Below are 24,270 nucleotides of genomic sequence, written 5' to 3' on the forward strand. Positions count from 1 at the left end.
TGTTTAGACTGCTACTACCACCACCACAATTGACCACTTCGGTAAAGAACTACAGCCATAGTTTTAGTGCCTTTCCAAAGCCTCATGACTTTCTGAAATTTGCAAAGTCTTCTGGGCTCATCTTTCTTGAAGTTTTGACTCAGTCACTACTCTTAATGTATATAGAGCACTCTATATACATAGGATATCCTCTATATATTCTACAATCTTAGGGTACGTTTAAACCTTTCCACTAAAAGTGACATATCTTTTCTCCACTGAACTACTGTAAACCTCTTCTCCCTTCTGCTCCTCCATAAATTACAGCATGAATAAGACAATTTAAATGCTGTATAGGATGGGCTTGAACTCAGGACTGCCTGATTGAGAACAGCTCTCCTCTCCATGGGACAGGCTCTCTGTCCCGTACAAATCTTTCCCAGACACTCATGAAGTCAATAACAAGGAAGGAAGTATCAAAAAAGGAATCTACACTACATTTGTCTATTCCAGGACTCCTTTTCAATCTGGGCGCCTTCTTCAACTTCACAGAACTGTTAGGGGTTGCAAGATATTTGAGAAATTATCTAGTAGAATGTCTTCATTTTACAGTAGAAGAAACCGAGACGGGCAAAGGAAATGGTGAATCCATCAAAGTAAGCAACAGAGCAGTTCCAAGATTCGAACGCAAGACCTAGAACTTTGGACTCCTCGAGCTGAGAGCTAACGGACGCACCCACCTGTCAGTGATTTCCCCCTTTTTCGCATCCATATGAACCACGGACCTGACAAACACAGCCGCAGTTCAGTTTCCCTCCTGCCATTGCTAGGATTGCAGGCGGCTCTCTAGGGCTAAATCGGTTAAAACTGCTGTGGGCTCATAAGTCTCTAAACCTCCGGCCTCCAGTTACTTGTGATTTACCTGTTTATTCCCCCTTTAATTCTCCTTCCGAGCAGGCTGAGGGACCCAAGAGGGGACTTACCCGCCAGTTCTCTCAACCAGCCCTCTCCCCTGGCTTCATTCAACTTGTGTCCAGGATGAAGAAGATTTTCCACCTCAGCAAGAAGGGGCAGTTTCGCCTCTTCATCAAACTGCCTTGTTACTTGGAGTCCAAACTAAAAGTGCAATAAAAAATAAAGATAAAGTATGAAAAGTGCTGTATGAACGAACCACAAGATACTAGGTATGTATCACAGAAGGATACCTGGTCTGGAGCAAGGACCTCGGGAACATCCACAAAGTTGCATTGCTCGGGGATGTGGCGAAGGTGCAGCAGTCCCCTGCTCAGAAAGCACAACGTGAATGATCTGAATAAGGTGAAGGGGTAAGAGCAAATGTTTGGAGAGGGGTGGAGAAGGGAAGACCCACAACAGAGTAGCCAAAGACACTCCCCATCCTTCCATGTGAGTCCTTGCCCCCCCCACCACCATTAACCCTCCGAAAAGAAATCCCTCTCAGCACCTGGGACAGGATCAAGGTCAGACTTTTCCTCCTAGGGATTAGATAACAAGTACTGAAAATTGGAGCCACCTGTCTTTCCTGCTTATTTTTTTTTTTTTATTAATTTTTTTTGGTAGTGACAGTACTGCTTTATTTGGACATCTACTATAGTTAGAGTATGGGTAGAGTATACCCATACTAAGAGAATAGTGAAAAGAACAGAACATGAAATCAAAGCCACTTCTTGCTTGCATGACCCGGGAAGTCTTTCAGCCTCTCTGGATGTGGTTTTCTCCTTATATAAAATAGGGCTGGGAGAGGTCGAAAAGTGTTCTGTTTGTTTGTTTGTTTGTTTATTTCTTAAATTAAAACTTTTTATTTTCAAAACATATGCATTGATAATTTTCCACATTGACCCTTGCATTGCCTTGTGTTCCAAATTTTCTCCTTCTTTCCCCCACTCCCTCTCTTAGATGGCAATCAATCCAATATATGTTATATATGCTAAATTACATGTTAAATCCAATATATGTAAACATATTTATACGATTATCTTGCAGCACAAGAAAAATCAGATAAAGAAAATGAGTAAGAAAACCACATGCAAGCAAGCAACAACAAAAAGAGAATGTTAGGTTATGATCCATACTCAGTTCCCACAATCCCTTCTCGATGTAGATGGCTCGCTTCATCACAAGATCCTTGGAACCGGCCTCAGCATTCCCATTGTTGGAAAGTGTCATGTCCAGAACTGATCAGCATGTTGCTGTGTACAGTGATCTCCTGGTTCTGCTCATTTTACTTAGCATCAGTTCATGTAAGTCTCTCCAGACCTCTCGAAAACCATCCTGCTAATTGTTTCTTATAAAACAATAATATCCCATAACATTCATATACCAGAACTTATTCAGCCATTCTCCAACTGAGGGACATCGACTCAGATTCCAATTTCTTGAAAATGGCTGCCACAAATATTTTTGCACATGTGGGTCCCTTTCTCTCTTTTAAGATCTCTTTGGGGTACAAGCCCAGCAAAAAGATTGTTGGATCAAAGGGCATGCACAGTTTGATAAGTTTTTGATCACAGTTCCAAATTGCTCTCCAGAATGGCTAATTCGGTTCACAATTCCACTAACATTGTGTGTGTCCCAGTTTTCCCACATCCACTCCAACATTCATCATTATCTTTTCCTATCATCTTGGCCAATCTGAGAGATGTGTAGTGATATCTCATAGTTGTCTTAATTTGCATTTCTCTGATCAATAGTGATTTAGAGCACCCTTTCATATGACTAGAAATGGTTTTAATTGCTTCACCTGAAAATTATTAATATCCTTTGATCATTTATCAATTGGAGAATGTCTTGAATTCTTATAAATTTGAGTCAATAATCTCTATATTGTAGAAATGAGCCCTTTATCATCATAATTCTTTAACGTAAAAATGTTTTCCCAATTGATTGCTTCCCTTCTAATCTTGTCTGCATTAGTTTTGTTTGTACAAAAACTTTTAAACTTAATATAATCAGAATTATGTATTTGGTGTTCAGTTATGAGTTCCAGTTCTTCTTTGGTCACAAATTTCGTCCTTCTCAACAGATCTGAATGACAAACTATTCTATGTTCTGCTAGTTTGCTTCTAATATCACTCTTTATTGTGGAATACCAATGACAGACCTGCTAGCACTCATAGAGACCATGAAAGCAAGAAAAGGAGAAACACCGGTGTTTATGGTCAAGACATTTTATTTTTTGCTGAGCTTTCTCTCTTTTTTTTTCCTTCTATGCATATTTCTACATTTATCTTGAGGCACAAGAAAAATCACATCAACAAGGGGAGAAAAAGAAAGAAAACAAAAAGCAAATAACAAAGAATGTGAAAATACCAGATTGTGATTCACATTAAGTCTCCCCATTCCTCTTTTTAGATATAGATGTCTTTCTCCATCACAAATTTATGAGAATTGGTCTGAATCACCATCTTGCTGTGTACAATGTTCTCTTAGTTCTGCTCACTTCACTCAGCATTAGTTTGTGTAATTCTCTCCAGGTCTTTCTAAAATCATCCTGCTGATCATTTCTTATAGAAAAATAATATTCTATAACATTCATATACCATAACTTATTCAGTCATTCCTCAATTAATGAACATTCACTCAATTTCCAATTGCTCGCCTCGATAAAAAAGACTGCTACAAATATTTTTGCACATGTAGATCCTTTTCCAATTTTATGATCTTTTTTGGTCTACAGAACCAGTAGAAACACTGCTGGATCAAAGGGTATACCCAGGTTGATAGCCCTTTGGGCATAATTCCAAATTGCTCTCCAAAATGTTTGGATCAGTTTACAGGGAGTAGTCACTTGTTTTCTGAGAGCAGTGATAAAACACATCTAGAGTTTTCCTATGACTAGTGGTAGTTACCAAATTTTTATTCATGTCTTTTCTTTCTGTCTCCTTCCTTTCTCTCCCCCTGTCTCTGTTTCTGCCTATGTCTCTTTCTTTCTCCTGTTATGGCTTCACTATCAGTAGGAACTAAAATCAGGAAGTCAGAGACCTTAGAGTGAATTTCTGGTGGAGAGCTTACTCCAGTAAGGGATATCCCTTCACTTATGCAGTCTCCAATTCTGTCAATTTCCCCAGGACTTTCATTGTAAGGATTCTGGAAGCTTAGAACTCAGTCTCTACATGCTGAATTCCCAGGACCAGTTTACTTTCTGTCTCCTCATACCAGCAGTCCAATTTTTTTTTTTTTTTACTATTTTAATAGTTTTTATTTACCAGATATATGCATGGGTAATTTTACAACCTTGACAATTGCCAAACCATTTGTTCTAATTTTTCCCTTCCTTCCCTCCCCCCAGATGGCAATACATGTTAAATATTTTAGAGTATAAATTAAATACAATATATGTATACATGTCCAAACAGTTGTTTGGCTGTACAAAAAGATTTGTACGGATTTTGAAATAGTGTACATTTAGCCTCTGAAGGCAATCAAAAATGCAAACGGACAAAATTAGAGGGATTGAGAATTCTATGTAGTGGTTCATAATCATCTCCTAGAGTTCTTTTGCTGGATGTAGCTGGTTCAGGTCATTACTTCTCTATTGGAATTGACTTGGTTCATCTCATTGTTGAAAATGGCCACATCCATCAGAATTGATCATCCTGTAGTATTGTTGTTGAAGTATACAAGTATCTCCTGGTCCTGCTCATTCATTCAGCATCAGTTCATGTAAATCTCTCCAGGTCTTTCTGAAATCATCCTGTGGGTCACTTCTGACAGAACAATAATATTCCATAATATTCATATCCCACAATTTATTCAGCCATTCTCCAATCGAGGGGCATCCAATTTCTGGCCCCCAAAAGAGGGCTGCCACAAACATTTTTGCACATACAGGTCCCTTTCCATTCTTTAATATCTCTTTGGGAGTAGTAACACTGCTGGGGTCTAAGGGGATGCACAGTTTGATAACTTTTTGAGTATAGTTCCCAATTGCTCTCCATTATGGCTGGATGTATTCACAATTCCACCAACAAGGTACCAGTGTCCCTGTTTTCCCACATCCCCTCCAACAATTCAGCATTTCCTTTCCCTGTCATTCTATTTCAGAGTTGTCTTAATTTGCATTTCTCTGATTAATAATGAGTAGGAGCATCTTTTCATATGACTAGAAATAGTTTCAATTTCTTCATCTGAGAATTGTCTGTTCATAACCTTTGACCATTTATCAATTGGAGATTGGCTTGATTTCTTATAAATTAGAGTCAATTCTCTATATATTTTAGAAATGAGGCCTTTTTGGAAATGAGGCCTTTATTAAAACTTTTGATTGTAAAAATATTTTCCCAGTTTTTTTCCTTCTAATCTTGTCTGCATTAGTTTTGTTTGTACAAAGGCTTTTTAATTTGATATCAAAATTTTTGTATTTTGTGATCAATACTGATTCTAGTTCTTCTTTGGTCACAAATTTTGGTCCTCCTCCACAGGTCTGAGAGGTAAACTATCCTCTGTTCTTCTCATTTCATTCTTTATGCCTAAATCATGAACCCATTTTGATCTGATCTTGGTGTACTGTGTTATGTGTGGGTCAATGCCTACTTTCTGCCATACTAGTTTCCAATTTTCCCAGCAGTTTTTGTCAAACTGTGAATTCTTATCCCAGAAGCTGGGGTCTTTGGGTTTGTCAAACACTAGATTATTAAAGTTATTGACTATTTTGTCCTGTGAACCTAACCTATTCCACTGATCAACTAGTCTGTTTTTTAGCCAATACCAAATGATTTTGGTGACCCCTGCTTTATAATACAGTTTTAGATCTGGCACAGCTAGGCCACCTTCATTTGATTTTTTTTCATTACTTCCCTTGAAAATCTTGACCTTTTGTTTTTCCAGATGAATTTTGTTATTTTTTTCTAGGTCATTAAATAGTTTTAACTACTAAATAATTTATTTTTAAATAAATTTTAACTTTTTAACTAATAAATTATTTTAGGTAACACTGTCATCTTGATTATATTTGCTCTACCTATCCAAGAGCATTTAATATTTTTCTAATTGGTTAGATCTGACTTTATTTGTGTGCAAAGTGTTTTGTAGTTTTTGAGCCTTCTCTTAAGCTCTAAAACCACAAAGTTGCTAAGGAAACAAAAGAAAAACAAAAAGTAGATAAATCAATCACAGTATGAAGCGACTGTCAATTTAGGGTTCAAAGAAAAACTTTAATGTTTTCAGATAAAGTATCACCTTCTATCCAGCCTATTTACCATTCCATTCCAGCATATCTGTTCCCAGTCCTTTTCAGCCTTTGACTGTCTGCTGGCTGGCTCGAAGGAGGGTTTCAGTGCCAGATCAGAATGACCTGGAATTCTGCAAACTAATCACAGACTAAGCAAGTCTGATTGTTTGGGAAGCAGGCAATTTGTTGCAGAAGTACCAGGTGATCAATAACCACCAACTGTTTTGTACACACCCCCTGCAACTTGACAAAGCCAAGATATCTGTCAACAGAATGTAAATATCAACAAAGGAGCAGTGATAATAGAACCATGGCAGGAGAAGGCAAAGTGCCAAGAAATCAAGGCTTGCTGGAACAAATTCCTGAATTCATCAATGCCTTTGGGGTCAGATTGATTTGTAGAAGCCCAGTTCATATGATTTTTTCAAAGATTGCCATATTAACACCATTCTTAGAAGGATGTTACAGCAGTGACATACAGAGGGTGAAATCTAAAATAACATTCCTTTTTTTTTTTTTCTTTCTTTTCTGAGACAATTGGGGTTAAGTGCCTTGCCCAGGGGCACACAGCTAGAAAGTGTTAGGTGTTGGAGATCAGATTGGCTCTCAGGTCCTCTTGAGTTCAGGGCTGGTGCCCTATTAGCAGCCCCACCTAGCTCCCCCTATAATCACATGTCAACATAAATTGTGGTTCTGAGTAATCTACATGATCTCCTAAAACTAATAATGTATCTCTTACTTCAATTATAAGTTGTAATAAATGTTGGTTAATAGCTTCTTGTTTTTTGCAAAGCAATAATGATATGCTGTAAACAACTGAAACAAATTAGAGCCTCTGTGGAAGATTGCCACCTGAAAAACTGCAAAGTGTTCATTAGCTTGGATAGACATAAAGGATGTGGTAGACCAAAGGATTGAGACAAACAGAGAAACAAGGAAGCTTTAGAGTTCTTTTAATTGCTCTTTGCAGGAGGTGTCCTGCCAAAGCAGCATAAGGTAAAATCACATGGTAAGGCTGAATAGAAGGGAAAAAACATTCTAAAATAGAATCACCTTGGTGGAGTAAGGCTGTAAGGTATTCGGGAGCAGGAGAAAGAGACAAGGTAACTGGAAGTTCTGGGTCATAATGATGAGACCCTGAGTGAAGAGAGTCTATAACTTGTGCCAGAGCAGCTTTGGCTGCTGGAGTGAGAGAATAGGGGTGAAGAGCTTTAACTGAGAATTTAAGGGCAATCTTGGACAGAACCACTAGATGTCGCCCAAGATCATTTGATTCAATTGATCAGATTGGTGTGAGATGACAATTTATGCATAAGCATAAATGTGACTTAAATAACCCAAGGAGCAAAGAAGGTTACATGCCAACGACGCTAACTTCACTTTCTCCAGCAAATATAGAAGGGGAGCCAGACCTTCTGGAGCTTGTCAAGGGTGAGAAAATTGTTACTGGAGTAACTTGCTCTAGTATGTAGATAACTCTGCTCTGTTGGATTTGGCCAAAATCCACCCAGGATGATGTTCTGAAAGCGATATTTGTTCCCAGGGCTATCCAACAGCGATATTTGTTCCCAGGGCTATCCCACAGTTGTATAACAAGGGTGAATAATAGTTTGTTGTACTATATTTACCCCATGGATGAGAAGGGAAACTGAGGGCCAGGGTTACAGATTGCTATAGTTATTGACTGTTTTGACCATGAAATTAACCTATTCCAGTGATCAGCTACTCTATTTGTCAGCAAAATGGTTTTGCTGCCTATTAATTTTTTAAAACTATTTTAATAAAACTTTTTATTTTCAAAACATATGCATCGATAATCTGACACTGACCCTTGCATAGCCTTATGTTTCAGATTGCTCCTCCTTGCCCCCACTCTTTCCCCTAGATGGCAAGCAATCTAGTATATGTTAAACATGTTAAAATATATGTTAAATCTAATATGTATAAACATATACTTTTCTTGCTGCACAAGAAAAATCAGATTAAAAAAAGGAAAGTAAATGAGCAAGAAAACAAAATGCAAGTGAATAAAAAATAAAAGAGTGAGAATGTTTAAGTCGTGATCCATATTCAGTTCCCACAGTTCTCTCTTTGGATGCAGATGGCTTTCTTCACCACAAGATCATTGGAACTGGCATCAATCATCTCATTGTTGGAAAGTGCCTGTTCATTTTTAATGAATGAAAAATTGCTTTTTATTTTAAAACAAAAACTAACTTATTCTTCATTAGTGATGATGTGGGAGGAAATACTATTCTCTTATGCTGAAATTCTGTCATGTCTAAAATGAAGGGAATTTTCTTGGCAAAGTTGCTGGAATGGTTTGCTGTTTCCTTAAGTTCATTTTGACAAATGAAGCAAACCTTGTTAAGTGACTCGTCTGCCTAGTCACACAACAAGGAAGTGTTAAGTGTCTAAAGACAGATTTGAATTCAAACCCTCCTAATTCCAGCGCAAGTGCTTTTTCCTTTTTGCCATCTAGGTGCCCCTCAAGATGACTCTTCCTGACTCTAGACCCAGATCTCTTATTCATTATGCCACCTAACTACCCCATCTGGTGAAATATGTGAAGAATAAAGGTGCCAAGGCCAAAAGTTGTTGCTTCTATTAAACCATTACTATTTGTGTCAGCAATAGGTACAGAGAAATGAAGGAGCAGGGATTACCCCTGCATTGGACGACCTGCATTGGACGAGGTCAGTCAGAGGAGTTCATCACCAAGGGAGACTGCAGAGAGGTAGAGATGAGAACTGAAAAAAGACCATTGGATTTGGCAATTAAGAGATCACTAATAATTTTGAAGAATTTGGAAGATAGAACACAGAGTATTAGAAGAAAATGACAGGAGAGGAAGTGGAGATACCAGTTGTCAACGGGCTTCTTAAGGCATTTAGCTACAAAAGACAGTAGGGATTTGGGATGATAGAGGGTATGGATTGAATAAGTAAAGGTTCTTTGGGGATGTTTGTAGGCAAGCAGGGGAATAGCCAGGATGCAGGGAATGATTGAAGTTAAGTGAGAAGAGGAATGTTTAAAGAGAAATATAGGTGAGATAGAATGGTATTGCTTGTATGTGTAGAGGCATTTTCATTGGCAAGGAGAAGCGCCACCTCTTCATGTGAGAGAGGTGAAGGAGAAGACAGTGGCTGAAAGTATTTGATTGATTAAATGAGATAAATAGTCTTTCAGAACCCGGCTGAGGTTATGTAGTAGTAGCCCACAGTTGCATTCTTTTCTGTAGCATGTATATAAGGGCAAAGGCAGTGCAGGGCAGGAGTGATTCAAGGGCAGGAATGATTCAAGACTGAGTCTGAGAAAGATACAGTTGGCAATTTGATAAGTGGGTATGTAGAGTTGAACAGACAAATTGAATGCTTCGCCAGGGAATCAAAATGGGGAAAGAAAAAAAGCTAGTCCAGAAGGGATGGTCTAATCTGGGATTAGAGGTCAGGTCTGGATGAAGAACAGCGTTTAAATTTGCAAAGAGGTGGGATGAGAATAGAGTGTGATCAAATAAGAAATTGAGAATTTATAAGGGCAGCAGTGCTGTATTATTTGGTGATCAGAGGTCTAACTATCTTTGTATCAGGTCAAGGTATGATGAAGTATACTGTATGAAATGAGAAAGTTGAGGAAATAGAAAATGAGGGTATTTCTGGGAGCACAAAATGTATGTTGAAGAAGTATGATGCATTGGAAAGGAGAGAGAGAGATTGTCAGATTACATGGGTCAAAACAACTAAGTGTAAATCAGATACTTATAAACTGAAGTGGGAGTAGTCTCAGATGGAACACTCTAATTTTAAGGGTGATAAAGCATGTATAGAAGGCAAGACTTTAGCTGAGACTTGAAGGAAGCCAGGAGATGGAAGTGAGGAGCATTCCAGGTATGGGAACAGCCAGTGAAGATACTTTATGACAGGTGATGGAGCGCTATGTGTGAGTAACAGTCATTCAATAAATCTATTGTCTACTATGTAACTTACATTGCACTAAAAGCTGAGTATACAAAGAATGATACAAGAAAGTCCTCACTGTCAGCACACTCATATTCCTACGGAAGCAACAATGTGAAAATAGCTAAGTACAAACATGATATTACATACAAGACAAACTAGAAAATCACCAGAGGAAGACATCAGTATTAAGGAGGATTGGGGAAATCGTCTTGTAGAAAGGAAGATTTTAGCTGGGATTTGAGTAAGCAAGGCAAGGCAAGAGAGAGATGGAGAGGAGAGATGAGAGAACTCAATGAGTTGAGAGAAATCAAATGAAAATGTCAGAAGATAGGGATACTACCTTGTACCAGGATGGGCAAATAGTGTCTACTCCATGCTTCATGCCTCCAACCAAACTACTAGAAACAACAGGTCAACCTATTGTACACAATATAGAGCAAAAGAAGCTTCTAGTAATCATAGAAAATGCAACTCAATATACATTTTGTTCAGTTGCATATCTACAGCCTTATGTACATATATGCTATTTTTTTTTCTTTAGATGATTTCAATAAGAACTTTCCTGTCCCAAGCAAATCCTAAGTGCTTGGAAAACTTTATTTATCCATATTTTCAGTTTAAAATAAAGATTTACAATATGATTTTCATATAAAGACAGGCAAAAAGCAGGCTTGTAATTAATGATTATAACTGAAGGCAACTGGTTTTGCATGTATACTTTATAGTATCAGCTTCGTTGCTCTCTCAGAATACCTCACTTAGTTGTCCAATACAGATAGATACAATGAATCATAGAAATTATACACAGGGAAGTTAATTTCCAAATTGCATTCTTTTAAAGAGCATATATAAGAATTTACAAAGAGACAAGTTGAGTCTTTTCATATATGGCCCTTCCAGAGGATCTCCAGAAAGGTAGGCTGAACGTTACAGCCAGGCATGTGAATTCTTTACGCTTTTCTACTGAATTGGCTGGCTGCTGAATCCTATATTGTCATGGCTTAAACTCCTAGCTCTGATGGGGATTCTATCACTTCTGCCTAGAAACCGATAAGGCCAAATAAAAACAGAAGAGAAACAAATACCACAGCCCATTTCTCTGAGCCACAAGGTAAAAGGAAAGAAAAAGGGGTTTTCCCTTCACCTTTTAGTGCCCACAGGTGGATCAAGTGTGTATGATCTCCATCCTTTTTGAGTATTGTTTTTTAAAGAGGCATCCTCTTGCAGCTTTGCAGCCAAACATGGAAGTACAATGCACTTGAAATTCACCTACCATTTTACACTTCTGGTAGGTCAATTTCAGATGTATTTTACTTCCCTATTTACTCCCAATCCCTAGTACAGGATTATTATCAATATTTCTAGGCCTTATGTATTGTTTTTATCTAATGATCATAATAGTTGAGATTCTAGAAAGAGAACTTGACTCTAGGTTTAGCCCCAATCTTTGCAGTCCTAGGCAAGATTATTGGATTATGACTATGTCAAATCATAATCATCCTCACTTGGGACGAAAATTTCTAAGCTGCTATATGCCTCAGATAGTCTTGTAAGCAGATTATTATTATTATTATTATTTTTTGCCTCTTAGATTTAGTCAATCATCTGTCATTTCTTTCTTCTTCCCAGGAAATCTACTTATCTTTTCGTTTTGACTTTGAATTTTATTTGAAGTTTATTTTGAAATGGTATTTTATTTGGTTTTTCATTTTAGTAACTGCTTTTAGGTTCTCTCTAGTCATCACAAATAGTTAAAACTTTTATGATTTCTCAAGTGGTACTTTTTTACTTGTCTCCAAAATAATTTTTAGTTTTACTACTTTACTACTTTTTAAAAACATCTTTAGGATTTTTCCCTTTTAGTGGTATATAGTTTCAGAGTTGAAGAAATGTCTTAATATCAAATACTAGAGTATTAAATTAAAATGTAGTTTTAGGTGGAGTAATCATTTATTATTCTTGCTGCAGCAGGGGAAAATCTTTGCTTCTCTAAAATAAAAATAAAAAGCATTGTATAAAGCATAGTGGAATGAGATGGTTTTCATCACTAATTGGTGGAAGGTAGTGACAATAGAAATGTGTTAGGATTCTTATAAGGTGCTAAGTCACTGGAATGGATATAATTACCTAATTCAGTATGATTGATCTAACCCTACAAGGAGATGTTATGGGCCAGAACTTGAAGTACTGAGTGGAATTGAGGAGACAATGGTTAAATCTAATTTAGCATTGAATTAATCCTACAGCAAATAATGGTTTCCTGGTGATGAAATGATTGGTGTGTGCTCAGGGGGCAGCATATAAGCAAGAGGCTCTCAGGGCCAAGGAGGACTTTGGGAAAACTACTTGGGGTATTCAGAGTCAGACTCAATCCCACTTCAACCTTCGTGCTGGCTGGAGCCATTTGCACATGAGCTTGCGGGAAACAAAGAGAGGGATAGGCCTCTAAGAAAGCTAACTGGGCCCAGGAAAAGATTCAGGATTTTGAAGGACACAATAAAGGATCTGAACTTCAACTCCTGGCTGCATTTTGTTTTTATTGAACTGAACTGAAAGGAAGGCTGCCTCTACAAGCTCCCCAAGAAACCTGCTCCTAAAGAATGATTACAATTTAGAGAAACAGAAAATTGTTGAAATGAAAATAGAAATTCTAAGTGTGAGTCCTTCACTGTCTTAAATCAATTTAACTTGTTTTTAAGTCCTTAACTTTTAAGTCTTCTTTTTAAGTCCTTAACTTTTAAGTGTGAGGTTTCTTAATGTTCATAGGGATCACCTTGCTATCAAATTTGTGCAATCAAATTGGTGCTTTATTTGTGCTTTAAAATCTTTTTAAAAAGGTATTATTTCCTAAGAGGCCCTACAAATATTCCCCTTAAAAGACTGGTTTCACCTTAAAAGCAGTCTTTCTTAAAATAGCCTATTTCCCTTTGGGATCCTTCTTACTGTTAGAAAGTTTTTTTTCTCTACATTAAAACTCAATTTGCAGATCTATACCTTCCATTCATGAATAAAACAAGTCTAATATTTCTCCCATTTGACAATGCTCTCTATTAATACAATGTATATGTATATACATTCTAGTTGATATAAACTCTACAATGGGAAGAGACGAAAAATCACTGAAACCCAATATAAAATCCTCTAGTGATGTGGTCCTGGGTAGGTAGGTGAGGTAACAGTGAAAGCCTGGAGATAAAATTGTAATACTCCCTGAGGCAACCAGGGAATGTCAGCCTTCCAGTCCCACCCTTGATGGAGGTCTTTGAAAAACCTGTATCCAATCAGAAATCCAAATTGTAATACCATGCCCCCTTTCTTCCCTTATAAACAATATCCTCAAAGTGTAGATGTTCCCTTAAGTTACTTATTAGCTCACCATGCTCAGCCTCATGCTGGCTTCTCACTCCCTCCTTTCCCTTGCAATAGCTTAATGCAATTCTTAAGATGCTATATTCCTTTCAGGTTAGGTTAAGTTTACAGGTTAGACCTTTTTAGGTCTGTGTGTGTCCTAGGAAATATTATCTTTTCCTCCCTCAGGTTCATGTCATATCAACCTAAGAATAGTTTCGTTTCACATCAACCTAAGAATTTACAAAGAGACAAGTTTAGTCTTTTCATCACCAAATAGCATTAAGGTCCCAGAAGACAGGTCTCCTAACTAAACTTCCTTAAAAATAACTGGAATCCCAAGTCTTGTGCCTTAGCTGCTGCTTACTCTCAGCTTTCAGCTAAGTGCTTCTATATAGGAGCTATCTGATTTATTGTCCTATATCTCACTGCCTGTACTGTGAGACACTGATTGTATTCAATGACAATTCTCTGTCCTTAACTTGTATTCTATTTGTCTTTTTTGTCTTGTGACATCTCTACTGACTTTCAATTCTGCCGCCTTCTCATTGCCTTCTTCCTTCCCACCTTAGGCTGTTGGCACATTTTTATTAATATCACACAAAAGTGGTGAATTGCCAATACACAAAGCATTTAGAGCACACGCCTGAAAAAGTAGTTAGGTAATGTATGTATGTAATATGTAATAAATCTGCACATACATTGAGATAACCTAACTAATATAAATGCCACTGTTAATTTGCATTATAAGAAGTTCTCTTACTTCAGAGAAGAGCTGTCTCCTCCAGGGAAATGACCTGAGAAACTTATGCTCCCATCTGGGAACCTTGATTCTCTTGGAGCATTTTGCTTCTTTTATTGAGAGCAATTGCAGGAACACACACTGCCAATCAATTGTGTTATCCTCTTTCCTTGCCAACCTCTACTTGTGTTGGTCTTCTCCTCTATGGATGTAGCCTGGCAGTCAATAGTTTATTCCCTTTCTTCTGGTTAAAGTAATGTCTTATCTTAGTCATGTCACTAAAAAAATATGATTCATATTTCTAAAAGTAGTTCAAAATAGTTTGAATTAAATCTAGTAATATTGATAAACCTATTTCAAAGATTATTGAAAGGGTAACTATAATGTCTCATATCAATTGTCGGACTATAATGTTCCAATCTCAATTCAGATGTCTAATTTTATTTGTTACATTACCTACACCTAGAATATTTTTTTCAGAATTTTGTTTTAGCATTTCTCATAATATATTCCATTGAACCATTTAAATGGAATATGAGACAAATTATTAGAAATACAAATTTATCAAGTTTACTTACAAGTGGTTAAGTAGTACTCTGCCTTTAAAATGTCATAAGTTGCACAACAGTTTTAATCAAAATAAATGATCTTATCTAAAAATGAATATCAGTTTGATTTTTATCATTCCCCGTTCTTGCATGTCACAATTTTACATTGAAAAGTTTTATCTTCAGGCTGCTGAAAATTCAAATTCCTAATTTATTTTGTTGAAAATAAATTTAACATTTCATTTCAAAATGTAAAATGTTTTGAGATGACATCATTTAAAAATCTAAAGCTCTTTCTATCTTCTCACTTTCATAATTATGTATTTGCTCTCTTAAAATGGTATGTTCATTGATTTGAAAAGCAAGATTTTGTGATAGAAGAGAGAATTAAAAAGTCAATCTTGTTCTTCTACCACAAAACCTTGTTTTTCAGTTTTAGCATAAAGATTCATTGAGAGATCCCTAAACTATACCAGGACACCATTTGATACCATTAATTTAAAGACACCTCTGCTTTGGGCATCTTCAAGCTGTTGTCAGAGTAAACTAATTTCACTCTGCCTTTGGGTTAAAATCTCTGGCATGTGAAGAAGGAACCCAGAAACTCTAAAACTCCTTGAAAGAGAAAATCTTTAACTCTGCCTCAGTGAGGGACCCTGCCCAAGGGAAACAGGCAGTTTTAATATGTTATATAGCAAAAGAATTCCGATCCTATTGAATTAAAGAAACTCATTCTATTCAAATTCCAGCTCAAGCTGAAACCCAGCTAGGAGATGAGCTAACTTGAGATTCCACCCACTAGCCCCCTTCAGCTTGTAGCCAAAGCTCCTATTATAAAAGAGCTAAACTAGAATCCTCTCTTTGCAGAGGTTCTAAACATGCCATGCTATGCCATGCCATGCCATGCCATATCTAGGAAACCTCTGCCTATTGGAATACTATTCTCTTCCAGTATTATCCTCTCTTTATCCTCACCTATCTCCCTAATGAGACCTTAGGCCTCTCTGTCAGGATTTCTAACATTACTTCCCAATCCCTATAATAAATCTTTTACAAATCTCAGTTTTCAGGCCTGTAAATTCCTTTATAGAGAATCCCTGTGTTGCCAGAAGGGAGTTCCCCCAAATTCCCTATCTTTGCACCAAATCCCAAGAGGGGATCCAAACCTCTCCATTTAGTTCCCTGAATCCCAAACCTGCCACTGGACCTTATCATTTAACTCTCTGACCACCAGAAACCCTAAGCTTATTTTGGTTCCCTAAATCTAGACCTTATCATTCCCAAATCTAGGCCTACTAAAGGGAACCCCAAAACCTAAATCTCATCACATGGACTCTTTTTGAGAATAGATCTCTTACGTTTTTCCTTTTCCATTTGATATGTGCATTCAAGTTCCTTTATAACAAATCTGATTTAATTCTATGTGTCTTTTAAAATTAGTGTCTTTTCCCTCAGGTAAACATAACTTATTTTCAGCTTTAAAAAGCTTTTCAGAAAGGATGCCAATCTTATATTCTGGTTTGCCCACTTACCTTGTTCTTCACCTTGTTCTTGCTGAAAGGTATGTGCAAGATGTCATTTTGAATGTCTGACTTTGTTCAGGATCAAGAATAGCAAAACTTACTTGGGAATGTACTAGGGTACCATTTGATACAATCACTTTAAAAAAACACCTTTGTGGCATCTTCAAGTTATTGTTGACACAATTAACTTTTTAAAAAAATTACAAGTCACCTTTATTTAATATTAAACTTGAGTTTACAGAGTATGTTATTTACATTATTTCATTTAATTCTAAGAACCTTGTGAAGGAGATGCAAATATCATTATTCCCATTTTACTAGGAAAAGAAAGTGAAACTCATGTGTCTTAAGTTTCCCTTCCCCCACTCCAAATCCAGTGCTCTTTGCCTAACTCCAAATCTAGTGCTCTTTTCATAGGACAGAAAGGACCAATGCAGGTTATCTTTGTTTATCCATGTTTCTGGTCAGGACAATTTTTCTTCTTATTGATTGAGGTGATTCAGAGCAACCCCAACGAACCTGTGATAGAGGAGTCTAACTTAAGAGAAAGGACTAAGGGTGCTGAATGTGGACACGGTGTTCTCACCTTTCACTGTTGTTGCCTGCTTGCCTGTTTTCTGCCCTCTGATTTTCTTCTTCTTTTGATCCAACCTCTCCTGTGCAGCATGACAAATGCAGAAATATGTCCAGAAGAACTGCCTATGTTCAGTCTACATTGGACCACCTGATGTCATCCAAGGTAATGAGAAGGAAGGTAAGGAGGGAGAAACATATGAATTCTGCCAAAATCGATCCCTGCACAGATCCTGAAAAACAAAAAGCCACCATTATAAAAATAAAGGACCAGTAGTTGATGAGGTGTGGTGCTTGAGGGGAAGGAGAGAAGATGGCTAGGCCCCTTTGGAGGCTATAAGGAATATTTCTGTACAGCAGAATAAGCACCACCATCACTACCAATGAATGGATTCAGCTCAAGTTTTGTTTCTTCCAGTCCTGTTACTTCCAAAGAAGAGCCAAAAATCTTTATCTAAATACTCTCTATTATCTATTTATTATTATCTATTATCTAGACCCTCTAGTGTTTATTCCAAACATGAGCATCTTTGTAGTAAGAGGTTGGATGGGGAAAATAAATCATTTCTCTGAACCCCAATCCTCAACCCTGGGGTGTTCCACATTCCTGGAGTCTGAGCCTCCAATCCTGGGAAGATAATCTTGCTTCTTGCTGTGTTAATAGTGTTTTTGAAAGACAGATTGTTGGCGTCCAACTTCAGTGAATAACTGAGAGTGTGAATGAATCTCTGAAGTCAGGTGGAAGATATGCTTTGCAGTCTTCGTTTATTAATCATGAGTGCCAGGCTTAATATACCCTTTTGGCTAGAGTTACAATACATCTTCAGGTGACATCTTATACATTCCAGAGTTAATGCTCAATGAATACTTTGAGATTTCAGTATGTATCTTACCTATCAATACCAAGATGATTATCAACACAGAATTGTAAATAACCTAGTTGTCATGTTCATAAACATCAACAGAATTGTAAATAGTTGTGATGCTTTATCAGTACCAAAGTACTTTTCAAAACAGTGTAGTAAGTAGTAGAAATGATCAGACTAATGTATCTACCTCAAGTATTTCCTTAAATCATTGTTAAGGGATAAATAGTGTAGTTGAAATGCCTTGTTGCTGTTGTATACATTCTCCTAAATTTACCCCAAGAATTTCTTTCAAAGATTGTTCAAAGATTGAAGAGATGATGAGCCTACATGGGCTCGCCCTAACAGAGAGTAGGTCTTAAGCAACACCTGGAATAGACTCCTTCTGTTCATGGACTTCTACATCTCCCCCCTTTTTAAGACATATGGGAAAGCACAAGGCGCTAAGCCAATGAATATAAGAATAACACAAAACTTTTTAGCCATAGTTTGCTATGCTATCGGCATCAATTCCAGGGACACTGCTTTTTGCTATGTTTTCTGCCAAGACAGTTAATTCAGATATATCTCAAGTGTGGTTGGAATTAAATATAGCTCCCTTTATTTTCTTCCTTATTTGAAACCATGTCACTTTGGTGGTATCATTATCCCATCTGAAGAATTAAATATATATGAGTGAATTTATAATCACAAGTTAGTTGGGATTGAGTTTCCAAATTGTTTACATGATCCCCTAACTATATTAATGATTGTTCCATTAACTTTGGTCCTTCTTTTAATTCAGTATCTATATTAATTTGTTCTTTTTATTAAGAGCTAATGATACTTTTTTTGCTAATTGATTTGCAAATTGGACAATCTGAATAGATTGTTAGGAGCTGAAGCTGAAATAGTAAGTGTTGTAATAACTGCTATAGTTGCCAGAACTCCAGCAATGAGTAATCCAACAATTCTCCTTTTCCTGCTTTTGTTTCCTAATTTTCCTTTGATGTTATCTCCATGACCTGTAGCAGTGGTGATTAACCTTAGTAGGCACCATCACACAGGATGTGTGTTCAATAATAACAACCATAGGTAATAAATTAGAAGACATTTCTAATAGCTAACTGGGATAAAACACAATTGTAGCATTTTACAATATAATATATCTTCCTAGCACATTCATGATTTAGATTCCAATGCCATTCCTTAAAACAGCATATGTAGTTAGAAACATCTTTGTATTTTTTAACCATGCTGTAGAGTATATTACTGAGCAGCCTGAACATATCATGGAATCCCATATCTGAGATGTAAAAATTTGGGTCATCTTAAATACATTGTAACAGGAGACTCATCCAGATACTGGATAATTTGGGGTCCATTCATCAATCAATTCCAGTTCCTCCACAAACCAATGGAGCCCAAAGTCCCCTGGAAGTAGGAGTGATGATCCTATCTTCTAAAACTACTTCCTGCTGAGAATGGACATAGAGCTAAATCATCGACAAAGTCCCATATTTTTATGAAGGGGGTGATAAGCTGGAATTCATTGAAGTGTGCAATGATTGATTTAGTTCCTTGAAGCTAGTCAATTCAGTTGTAACTGACCAAAATCTAGAATAAAAAACAAATCTAACAAAATACTTTTTTAAAGCCTATAGGTGAAAGAGATCAAATAATGAGTTAGAGGACCTATGAATATAAAAAACCCCAGAAAAACTTTTTGGGGGATAAGGTGTCAAAGAAATTGACATTTTTATTATTTGGAAAACAGCTGAACAAACAATGGTATAAAAATAAAGCATAATACTAATCTGCTCTAAGAAGTGATAAAAGATAATTTCAGAGAAACTTGAGAAGAGTGATACCAATTTATGTAGAGTGAAGAAAACAGGATCAAGAAAACATTTTACACAATAACAACATTTTCACACTACCTGGTTTAGATATCAATACCATATCTGTGTCACAAAAGGAGTTTGATAGGAGTCCTTCTTTCCCTATTTTTCAAGTAGTTTGCATAGTATTGGGATTAACTGTTCTTCAAATGTTTGGTACAATTCATATGTAAATCTATGTGGCCCTAGAGATGTTTTCTTGGGGAGTTAATTAGTACCCTGTTCTATTTCATTTTCTTTCTTTCTTTCTTTCTTTCTTTCTTTCTTTCTTTCTTTCTTTCTTTCTTTCTTTCTTTCTTTCTTTCTTTCTTTCTTTCTTTCTTTCTTTCTTTTCTTTCTTTCCTTTCTTTCTTTCCTTTCTTTCTTTCCTTTCTTTCCTTTCTTTCTTTCCTTCTTTCTTTTTTTCTTTCTTTCCTTCTTTCTTTGTTTCTTTCTTTCTTTCTTTCTTTCTTTCTTTCTTTCTTTCTTTCTTTCTTTCTTTTTTTTTGAGGCTGGGGTTAAGTGACTTTCCCAGGGTCACACAGCTAGGAAGTGTTAAGTGTCTGAGACCAAATTTGAACTCAGGTCTTCCTGAATTAAGGGCTGGTGCTCTATCCACTGAGCCACCTAGATACCCCCTATTTATTTTTCTAAGATGGGACTATTTAAATAATTTATTTCCTCTTCTGTTAACTTGGGCAATATAGATTGCCCATATTTTTGTAGGTACTCCTCCATTTCATTTAGATTATCCGATTTATTGACATATCGTTGGGTAAAATAACTCATAATTATTGCTCTAATTTCCTCTTTGTTGGTGGAAATTTCTCCCTTTTCATTTTTGAGACTAATAATTTGAGTTTTCTCTTTACTTTTTCTAATCACATTAACTAAAGGTTATCTATTTTGTTGGTTTATTTCATAAAACCAATTCTTAGTTTTACTTATTGATTCAATAGCTTGTTTACTTTCAATTTTATTAATCTCCCATTTTATTTTTAGAACTTAAAATTTGGGATTTAATTAGGGGATTTTCACTTTTTCTTTTTTAGATTTAGCAATCAATTCATTGATCTTCTCTATTTTATCCAAGTAAACATCTAGAGCTGTAAAATTTCCCTCAATTATCATTTTGGTTGCATCACACAAATTTTGATATGTTGCCACATAATTGTCATTCAATTGGATGTAATTATTGATTATATCTGTAATTTTTTGTTTCACCCATTCATTCTTCATGATTAGATTATTTAGTTTCCAATTAATTTTTGTTCTATTTTCCTCTGGCATTTTATTGCATGTGATTTTTATTACATCATGATTCAAAAAAAAAATCCATTTACTGTTTCTGCCTTTATTCATTTGATTTTGTGGTTTTTATGCCCTAATACATGGTCAAGTTTTATATAGTTTCCATAAACTGCCAAGAAAAAAAAATATCCATTCAATTTTCTTCAAAAGTCTGTCATACTTCACTTTTCTAAAATTCTATTTATCTCCTTAACTTCTTTCTTATTTATTTTGTGGTTTGATTTATGTGGTTTGAGATCCCTCAATATTATACTTTTGCTATCGATTTCTTTTTGCAGCTCTCTTAACTTCTCCTTTAGGAATTTAGATGCTACAACTGTTGGTTTATACATGTTTAGTATTGATATTACTTCATTATCAATGGTATCAATGGTATCTTTTTTTAACAAGATATAATTTTCTTATCTCTTTTAATTAGATCACTTTTTGTTTTTCCTTGATCTGAGGTCAGGATAGCTATCTTTTTTAAGCATAATAGATTCTTTCTCTAGCCTTTTGCCTTTACCGGAAATGTGTCACACTGCTTTAAATGTACTTTAAATCTTGTAAACAACATATTGTAGGATTCTGGATTTTAAAACAGTTTGCTATTCGATTCCATTTTATGGAAGAGTTCATCCCATTCCCATTCACAGTTAAAATGCCTAATTCTATATTTCCTGCCATCTTATTACCCCAAATTGTATTTTTCTCTTTCCTTTCCCTCATTCCCTCTTCCCTAGAATTTTGCTTCTGACCACCACTTCCCTTAAATGGCCCTCCCCTTTTATAGTCCCTTTCCCTTTCTTATACTTTCCCCCCACTACTTATGTTTTCCCTTTTCATGTCATGTTTCCCTTCTCACTTCTCACTTCTCTACAAGGTGAGGGAAGTTTCTCTGTGAAACCAAATAGTCTGATATTCTCTCTTTGAGCCACATCCAATGAGAATAATATTCATACAATGTTCATCCCCTTCCTTTCTTTCCCTCAATTATAATAGGTCATCTTTGCCTCTTCTCCCTCAATTATAATAGGTCATCTTTGCCTCTTCATGAGATGTTCCCCTCATTTAACTTCCATTTTCCTTTTTTCCGGTATAACCCCCTTCCTATCTGTAGTTTATTTTTTATATTTTCACAGTAAAACCAAATTATACGTGCATTCTCTTAAGTATACCCATAATGGAGATATAGTTCTCAAGAGTGCATTTATTTTTACCTTTTTATGCTTCTTTTGAGTTCTGTATTTGCAGTTCAAATTTTGGGGTAAACTCTGGTCTTTTCCTCATAAATAACTGAACTTTACCTGTTTCACTGAAAGCTCACCCCGGAGAGATGATGATCAATTTTGCCTGATAATTGATTCTTGGTTGCATTCCAATTTCCTTTGTCTTTGAGAGGATCAGATTCTGGGTCCTTTGAGCTTTTAAGCTAAAAGCTGCAAGGTCAGGGGTAATCCTACTTGTGGCTTCTTGGTATTTGAGGCTGCTCGCAATATTTTTTCCTTGGTCTGATAGTTCTGAAATTTAGCTCTTTTATCCCTTGGAGTTTTCAATTTGGGTACTCTTTCAGGAGGTGGTGGATGAATTGTTTCAGTGGCTATTTTATTCTCTAGTTCAAGGACATCACAGCAGTTTTCCTTGATGATTTCCTGAAAGATAATGTCGAGGCTCTTTTTTAATCATGGTTTTCATTTTCTTAGATTGTCTCTTCTAGATCTGTTTTCCAAGTCAGTTTTTTTTCCAATGATATTCTCATATGTTTTTTCACTTATTTTTGTTTTTGCTTGACTGATTTTTGATGTCTCATTGAGTGATTTCCAAATGGAAATGTTTAGTGAATTATTTTCTTCAGTTACTTTTTAAATTTTCTTTTGTATTTGGACAATTGAAATTTTAAATGAGTTGCTTTCTTCTATGATTTCATTTTCATTTCACTAATTCTGTTTTTTAAGGAGTTGTATTCTTTTTCCATTTTACACATTTTGTTATTCAAGGAGTCCTTTATCCATGTTTTCAAATCTGTTTTATAAGGGTTTTTTCTTTAGAAAATGTTATGGTTTTGTTGTTGTTGTTGTTGTTGTTGTTTGTTTTTTTGTTTGTTTTCCAAACCCTCTTGCAATGTTCTCATTTCATTTCCCCATTTTTCTTCTCTCTTTTAACATTTTGAATTCTTCCAAGAGAACCCTGTAAAATGTGAACCAATTCATATCACTTTTTGGGGCTTCATCTCAAGATGATGTGCTTTTAGTTTCTTCAGGCTTTGACTCTTCTCTTTCTCCATAAAAAAGTATCTATGGTCAGAATTCTTTTTTACCTTTTTGCTCATGTTTTAAAAAAAAGTTTGAGATCTGCCTTTAGGGTAAAGGGGAGATTATCCAAGCTTCATCTATAAGCAACAATGGCCTCACTGGATCAGTAGTGACTAACTTCCGGTGCTGAGTGGACCTGGCCATGTCCCGTGACTATTCTAAGGTATAGGGACTCACTATTTGTCTTTTGTGTTTGCATTAGATGGCTTACAGCTAATCTGCTGATCTATTGGCTTACCATCAGGTCAGAGTTGCCAGCACTGCTATAGATTCCTCTAGTTGATTGTGTGGTGCTGTGGAGGTGCCACCACCCTGGGTCTTGCACTGCCTTTTTACTTGGCCTGTCCTCATTGCACCAGCTCGCACTTGGCCTCGCTCCCTCTTTGCTTGATTGAAACAGATCTTTTCTGGAGATATTCCAAATTATCTTCTGCTGGAAATTTGTTACACTCCAAATATTTGTGAGTTCTGTCACTCCAAAATTAGTTCAGAGGGTGAATTTGTTGTTAATTTGAGTGACACGGGGAGAAGTCAGAAAAAAAGATATGTATCTTTTCTGCCATCTTGGTTCAGCCCCTGCTGTTTAAAATTTTTATAACAGATTTTATTTCTAAGACTTTCTTCTCCCTGAAAATTAACTTGTAAAAGGCAAAACTCAGAAGAATATAACTTGTCTTGAAGCCCATTCATTCAGTGTACTTTTTGTTCCTAATAGAAAAAGCATGGATAATAGCTTTAAAAAGGCAAGAGCCTTATTATGTTAAATATCCCCAGAAGACAAACCTCGCACTGTGTGGAGAGAAGGAAACAGGAGCAAGAATTCAAGTCCATGAGAAATATCCCCAAATTTGGTAATATTTTGCCTAGGAGAAAATGAACTTTCCCCATTTCTCCCGGCTCCACAGAAGCCCAATCGGTAATTCTATCTATTCAGGATAATATTTAGCACAACAGCTAGTGAGGCATAGCTTACTTGAAACAGAATGAAGGTGTTGGTCGAAAATTATAACAATTGAGTCAATTGACAAGCATTTCTCAGGTACCTACTGTGTTTCAGGTTACTATCCTAGATGCTACCATACAG

The 24,270-nt window shown here is 36.3% G+C and overlaps 1 protein-coding gene across 3 annotated transcripts in view; it reads left to right on the forward strand.

Moving 5' to 3' along the window:
* The first annotated feature begins 672 nt into the window (after positions 1-672).
* LOC141544617 (uncharacterized) overlaps positions 673-24,270 on the forward strand; it is a 115,620-nt gene continuing 92,022 nt past the window's right edge. Inside the window, exons 1-2 of one of the 3 annotated variants that reach the window (XM_074271011.1) lie at positions 673-1,304; positions 1,981-2,237. The gene's annotated coding sequence lies outside the window, so the exon portion shown is untranslated. The remainder of the gene's footprint in view (positions 1,305-1,980; positions 2,238-24,270) is intronic. The other 2 variants (XM_074271012.1, XM_074271013.1) reach the window with 2 other exon arrangements.

This window comes from Sminthopsis crassicaudata, chromosome 5 (assembly GCF_048593235.1).
Source record: "Sminthopsis crassicaudata isolate SCR6 chromosome 5, ASM4859323v1, whole genome shotgun sequence".
In the NCBI taxonomy this organism is placed as follows: domain Eukaryota; kingdom Metazoa; phylum Chordata; class Mammalia; order Dasyuromorphia; family Dasyuridae; genus Sminthopsis; species Sminthopsis crassicaudata.